The 7,853-nt window shown below is 35.3% G+C and overlaps 1 pseudogene; it reads right to left on the reverse strand.

Moving 5' to 3' along the window:
- Window positions 1-2,116: 2,116 nt before the first annotated feature.
- Window positions 2,117-7,853, reverse strand: part of LOC103659218 — a 9,583-nt pseudogene continuing 3,846 nt past the window's right edge.

Genomic DNA, 7,853 nt, shown 5'->3' on the forward strand with positions numbered 1-7,853 from the left:
TCCTGGGAATGAGAAAGTAAGCAAACTACTGGAATAGTAGAATGATCAGACAGTGTTGAAGCCCGTTTGAATCTTTAGACATTGAATGTGAAGTACAACTGGTGTGTTTGCTTGGATGTGTGATTTAGCTGCTTGGTCATAGGCCCATGTAAGACATGTTTTGTTTGTTGGGGAGGAAAAATTTATCCTGTACTTTTAGGGTCACCAGCTGGGCCTAGGAATTAAACTAACACAAGACAGATTAGCAGAAGAAGGGCATACAAATTTTATTAAATTTTTATACTTACATGGAAGAATTCACAGGAGAATTAAGACTTGAAGAAATGTCCAGAGCAAGAAGGTCTTATACCATTTAGACAAAGAAACAATACATTTGTCAAGAATTGACAACTCAAAGGGATTTGGGTTACAAATAGTAAATGGGGAATAAGTAACAGGAAGATAAAATTAGTTTAACAAGTACTTTGGTTTAGATTTGTTGGCTCTAAATTCCCCATCTCTATTGATAAGAAAGTTTTCCTTACTCCTGGTACAGGGAAGGTAACTTTCATATGAGTTTTATCTTCTGCTTTGGGGAAGAAAAAGGAATGTCAAAGTGTTTTTCTTGCATCTATGGTTTTTTTAAGTGCTTTTATTTTATTTATAAAGATTTTATTTTTTTATTTGAGAGAGAGAGAGAGAGGGAGGGAGCATGAGCGGGGAGGTGGGGCAGAGGGAGAGAGAGAAGCAGGCTCCCTGGTAAGCAGGGAGCCCTATGAACATGGACCCCAGGACCCTGAGATCATGACTTGAGCTGAAGGCAGATGCTTAATTGACTGAGCCACCCAGGGGCCCCTTTAAGTGCTTTTAATTCAAAATAATCAATATACCAAAGTGGCATATTTTGGAATGACATATTCAGGTTTTCTTTAAGTTCATTCAAATTTGGAATTTCAGAAGAAAAATATGGTGACAGGGATGAGGAAGGAGCAGAGGATAGATTAAAAAACACTTATGGAGATATGGAGGAGTAATTACATAATGCACCCTAGACTCTAAGCCGCTCGATAAAGCAAGTGAAGTGAGGGAAATGGATAATGGACAGATTATGAGCAAATTGTAAGATTAATGGATGGGAGGATGTAATGTTGCAGAAGTCACAGAAGAGTTGAACTGTAAGTCCATGATAAAGAAAACTAAAAGGAAAGAGATTTATATTTGGAAGACTATGTTTTTTGCTTTGAAATTTTTGATAATGAGGTCACATTTTGATGATTATAATTGTCCTGAGTGTTGTTATAAGAGAGAATAGGTGAAGAAAATTTGGGGAAAATTTTATTAGAGATAAGAAACTGAAAAGTTATGTGTTGTCTAAAGTAACTATCTATGTTGATATTGATGTTGCCATGAATTATGCAACTGTGGGAAAGTAAAACTTTGAGTTAAGAAGTACATTTCCCCTGGGGGCGCCTGGGTGGCACAGCGGTTGGGCGTCTGCCTTCGGCTCAGGGCGTGATCCTGGAGTCCTGGTTTCGAGCCCCACATCAGGCTCCTCTGCTGTGAGCCAGCTTCTTCCTCTCCCACTCCCCCTGCTTGTGCTCCCTCTCTCGCTGGCTGTCTCTATCTCTGTCGAATAAATAAATAAAATCTTTAAAAAAAAAAAAGAAGTACATTTCCCCTGGATAAATAGGAGTTGGCAAGAGGTTAGTACATGATGGAAACAAGGGAGATGAGTGAAGTGGTTCATTTGACTGATGCATATATATCTTAAAGAAATGGAAATACTTTTTAGCCTGGAAGATCTGATAGTTACAATAGGGTAAAAGCTATTCGATTCCTATGGAATTGTGATATGAAAGAAAATAAGATAAGCACCATGCAATTGAGATGGCCACACAAGAAGTGGAGACTTCAGGGCACACTTAAGTTTCTTGAGGGCTAGTAGGTAAACATTCTGAGGAGAGTTTCAGGATTCCAATTTGTTTATCCCTTATGTTAAATTCCAAAAAACAAAAGACCATAGTTTAGGAGGTAGAGATTAGGAACTAGGTCAGTTTAGGAGAGGTAAAGAAAAGTGAGATAAGAGCTCAGGTCCTAATGGATGTCTTCAGGCGTAAAGAAGAAAGAATACGCAACATCAAGAGATCATTCCTTGCTTACGCTGAAGCTGGGTGGTTGGCTCTGGTTCCAAGGGTGCTAATGTTTTGCTCTGAGTAAGTGTGACATCCAGGAGAGTTATAAAACCAAAATTCACCTAGAGGTGGCTGATTTTTCAGGCAACATGGAGTTGTGTGGCAGAAGAGGAGTTGTTTTTGCTTTCTTGTCACTTACCACATGCTCTCTCTCACTATGGTTGTCTTATCCAGTGTCTCATCTCCAGAGTATAGAACTCCTTTACGACAATGACCAGAATATTTATTTTTCTGCTTTGCATCTTGCCAGCTCTCTGGAAGGATGCAAAAAACAATTTTTGTACTGAATTAGGTAGGAGACATAGAAAGTGTCTGATAGAAATGTTCCCTATTTAAAATGTTTCACTGTTTAAAGGGTGACTTTAATTATTATTATTATCAATTTATTTATTTAATGAATCACTTAATTAGGTTCTTTGTAAGAAATTTAAAAAAAAGGAAATTTAGAACATCCGATTTGTCAAGATAAACTCAATTTGTGAGGAAAGACACAGAGCAGAAGTAGGTCTGAAGCTGAGGAGCAACTTTGATTTTTGGCAGAATTTGTGTGTTCATAGCTTTCTGATCAACCTTGCGCTGCTCTGTAATCTAATATTTCTCCTTTTCTGTTGAAGATCTCACCTCTCTGGTGTGTGGCTTTACTCAGCTTCTTCTTGAAGTAAGCATCAGTGAGACGTTTTGGATTTTCACTCTACTGATATCAATTTTGGTGGAGGTGGCAATGACAAATTTCTGGTATGCTCTACACAGAGGAAGTCCTATAATAAGTAGCAAGCCACTGCTCAGTTGTTCCAGGAAAACCACCCTCTTTCTTCTATGGCGCCCAGTGAGGATGATCAAAATAGTCCCAGGAGTGATGCTAGCTTTCAGTTTTTCGCCCTGGCTCAACAAGCTTTCAACACATATCTTCAGTAAGATAATACGTAGGCATTTTTTGAAGTTTAACCACTTGGGTACCATTATTCTTGTCCCCACCAACTGGTTTTGTGACAATAGCAAGAACCTTCTCCTTCTATTTCTTTTCAACCCTGGATTTAGCTGCGGAATACTTTCTCTTGTACATGACCTTTCTGGAATACGTAGCTCATCAGGAATATCTGTCATTTCCCCTAACAATAACAGGATTTTGGCTGCAGTGGGGTTTCCTCTTCTTTGGTGTTTAGCCTTGAGGTTACCTTTTTTTTTTTTTAAAGATTATTTATTTATTTATTTATTCGACAGATTGAGAGAGAGAGAGAGAGCAAGCACAAGCAGGGGTGCGGCAGGCAGAGGGAGAGAGAGAAGCAGGCTCCCCGGTCAACAGAGAACCCAATGTGGGGCTCAGTCCCAGGACCGTGGGATCATGACCTAAGCCTAAAGCAGACACTTAACCGCCTGAGCCACCCAGGTGCCCCGAGATTACCATTCTTAACTTGCCACTAATATCAGTCTTCTTGGCTTCAGGTTTCTTTTCCTTAGTATCCAGCTTCTCAGATTTTTCAACTGACATCATGGAAGATGGGAAAGATCTAATTTTTAAATCAAAGTTATTCACATACATACTATAAAGAAGCTCCTACTTCTGCAAAGGGTTTTGAAAACATTGTTCTCCAGAATGCCTTCCCTTTTCAATGACCCGCATTTTCATTTAGGTGATTCTTTTAGCATTTAACTCATATCTCAAGTTTAGTTACATATTAATTTTTTGTTTTTAGAAATCATCTATTACATTGAGATGATTTATATTTAAACAAATTTTCCAAGTCAAAGATTTAGAAATAATAAAAATGCCTACTTCATAGTTAAAAAAATATTTTTGCAGTTTTATTTTACACTTTCTTTGAAAATATCAATACACACACACATACACACACAACACACCCTCAGAATAACATTAATTCCTGAACACTTCATGCTGACATTTGGACTTTTGATTAAACAGTTTTTCAATGGTCTTGATCTAAGATGCATGGACGTGAGATAATAGTTTGAAGCCACAGGTCCATTTCAAAACTGAATTTTCACTAAATGTCACAGTACGTCTCTCTACCGTTTCTCTAGAATGAATGTATTGGTTCCCAGAAGGAAAATATATTTATGGAAAATCATACCTGGTAACTCAAGGGTAATGTTGTGTTGTCTTTGAACCTGAAAGATCTCTGTCCTGCTGCACATTCCCCTTTGTAATTTAAATGCAACCAAGTGCATATAACAGTCAAAGAAGTAGATTCTTGCACAAAATTGTCAAAATTTACTTGGTTTGAAGCTTATGCATAAGTAGTTACAGCATTTTGCATGTGGGTAATAAAAAAAAAAAACTTTAAGCAATCACATTTCCAGTGAGAAAAATATAACATTATGCTGTCATAGCAAGGGGATACTGGTATGTATATGTGCGTGAGTGTGTGTATTGTTATTTCTACAATAATTGCGTTGTACTGTATTGTGTATACATTATATTTCTACCGTTAAGTGTGTGGCACTTTCAAAATTGGAAATAGTATATGGATATTTTTAGACTTACTTACTGAGAAAAATCTGCGGATGTTTCATAAGAAAATATCTAGTAGGTTTTTGATATATGGATCTAAATTCTCAGAGTTGAAAAAGCTGTCTCGGACATTCCAGCCCTGGTGTACTATATGTAAAGAACTAAACCCCTAGTTGTAAGGCCAAGCTGAGCTGGTCCAGCCAACTGCAGTCATCCAAGCCACTTTAGCTGAGGTGTCAAACATCATGAAGCAGATATGCACCATTCCTTCTTTTTCTAGAGGAAAAGAATCTAAAGACAAAACAAAACCAAAACCCAAACCACAAACTCTCATTTTTACTTTTCTGGTTTCTGGAGAACCATTGGTGACTCTTTGCCTCTTTTGAAATAATAGAAAGCTAATTATTCACTTCTAAGAGAGTTACTTCATAAAAATGTTAAGTTCCTCATAAAATAAATTAGACTTCTTTAACAAACAAAAACTGTGGTTTTGGAATTCCAGCCCAGCATTAAATAACATCAGTCAAATTAAACCCAAATATCAGTCATGTTAAAGCCAAGACCAGACTTGAATGCACGAAGGATATTTCTGGGGTATAAACATTCTTAATCTGGGTACTGGTTAAATGTGTATATTTATGGTAGGGGGTTCATTATGCTGTTCCCTTATGAGTTATGCACTTTTCTCTCTGTATATTGTATTAAATAAAATGTCCATGAGTAATTCAGATGATTTGCTCTATGCAACATGATTAACTTTTTTAAACATAATGACAAAATGAAGAGTGGAAACTTCCTCTTTCTGCCTTATATCCCTGTCCTACCCTAGTATTTCTTTACAAAATTATTTATTTTAAAAACTGGTGTGCTTTCTTCTACAAAGAAGACATTTTTCATCTGCCTCGTATCTTTCTCAATATCTACTTACCCTGCCATCAGTATAATGTCTACACAACAGCCTATCTATCCACTTGTTTGATCTGTACATAATGGGTGAATAATGTATTGATACATTGTTTGGTATCTTGCTTTTTAATGTAGCTGTTTGTTTAAATATCTTCTTAAACTTCCACAGCATAGTCATTTTTTATAATAACTTTTCATCAAATGAATATACCATAATTTATTTTATTAGTCTTTTGTTGATAGTCACTTTGGTTGACTCCAGGCTTTGCCCACTATTAACAATAACTCACAATTAACTTGAATTAGACAATTAAGCTTATAGAGACATATACACTCAACAACTCTTGGTTTGCCAGCTTAACAGTTTTAATTATATAGTAAGTGAAAAATTATTTTTTAAAAAATTTCTACTACTGAATGTTGAAGTGAAAAATTATTTTTTTTAAATTTCTACTACTGAATGTTTGAGGTCTACTACTGAATGTTTAAATTTCTACTACTGAATTTTTTAAAAAATTTCTACTACCCAAATTCATATGTTGGAACTCTAATCCCAACATGATAGTATTTGAAGATGAGGACTTTGATTGGTAATTAGGTCGTAAGAGTAGACCTTCATGAATGGAATTACTGCCCTTATAAGCAGAGGCCAGATAGCTAGCTAGCTTTCTTTCAGCCATGAGAGGGCACAGAAAGAAGACAGTTGTTTGTCTGTAGACCAGTAATAGAGCCTAATCAAGAACCAGATTTCACTGACACCCTAATCTAGGACTTTGGGCTACAGAACTATGTGACATAAATGTTGTTTGAGCCACCCAGCCTATGGTAATTTGTTATAGCAGCCTAAATTTACTAAGACAATTTTCTTTTTTTTGGATAATTTTTTATAATGTTATGTTAGTCACCATACAGTACATCCTTAGCTTTTGATGTAGTGTTCCATGATTCATTATTTGCATGTAACACCCAGTGCTCTGTACAATATGTGCCCTCCTTAATACCCATCACTGGCCTAGCCCAATAGCTCACCCCCCTCCCCTCTGAGGGCTTGGACTCTGGGAAACATACTAAGACAATTTTCATCCTTAAAATATGATACCCAAAGTGTCTTGCTATTTTTAACTTTTTAAAAAATCTTTTGTCTTTTAAATATTTATATATTTTGTCTGTTTTCCAAATGAGTTGACTTTGGTATACTTCCTTACTTATATTAGCTCTGTATTAGGTTAAAATATGAGAATTCTCATTGACTTATTTTCTCAGTTTGTTATATTCTGATAATTTTTTTATGTAGCATTTAACATTTTTAAATAGATATGTCTATATTTCATTTATAACTTATGAAATGTGGTATACATCCTACTTCAGAGAAGTCTCTCCAACTAAGTAAGCCAGGAGAACCTTGCAGAGTCCCATCCTGAGGCTCAGATTTGTTTCCCAGGTTATATTCTTCCTTATTTAAAGAAAACAAAGAAAAAACAAGGCAAACTGAAGTTAATAAGCTATAGCTTTTTTCCCCTTCTAGCTGGGGACTCTAAGCCTTGATATTCAAATCCTAAAAGGTGTTTATGCATGATACAACAAAAAGCATGTCATATTTTGCAGAATTATATCTTTTCTCTCTTCAGAAATATTATATATGTGTAATCTCGTAGAGATTAGAAGAAGTTATCCTTATGAACAATACTTAAAAAGAAAAGTGGTGTAATTGGTCTTAATTGTCTCATAATCTGATCGTTAACAAAGAGGCAAACTTCTCAAGTTGGGGGCAGAAAGGCAGAAAACTGTTTAGGCACTTTATACCTCACTTTCACTAGAAAGTGAAAACAACATAATTGTTTATATTGTGTATACCATTATTCTGATTAAAAATAAAAATATCTTTGTTGAAAATTCCCCTAATATTTGTATTTGTAAGTTTTAAGTGTTATCTCACTCTACAGTTAAGCCAAAGTTTAATCCAGAACTGGATAAATAGAAGTGAAAAGATTCCTTTCTTTGGAAAAGACTTCCTAAATAGTGTTCTAATAAACACAATCTATTCTAATTTTTATGTTCTCATTTTCACCATTAAAACTTGATCTATGAGGAAATGATTTTTGTAATAGAGGGCAAATATAGCTTGACACATACACGCATAACTTGTTTCCAGTGCAATTCACTTTTATTTCCTCACTGACTTAAAAAGTGCCACTTTTATTGCAGACTAAATTTCATGTATATTTTCTGTTATTTCTGAACTCCCCCCTTTTTTTTTTTTTTTTTTTTTTTTTTTTTTTTTTTTTTTTTTTTTTTTTTTTTTTTAA

This window comes from Ursus maritimus, unplaced genomic scaffold (genome assembly GCF_017311325.1).
Source record: "Ursus maritimus isolate PB19 unplaced genomic scaffold, ASM1731132v1 scaffold_10, whole genome shotgun sequence".
Classification (NCBI taxonomy): Eukaryota; Metazoa; Chordata; class Mammalia; order Carnivora; family Ursidae; genus Ursus; species Ursus maritimus.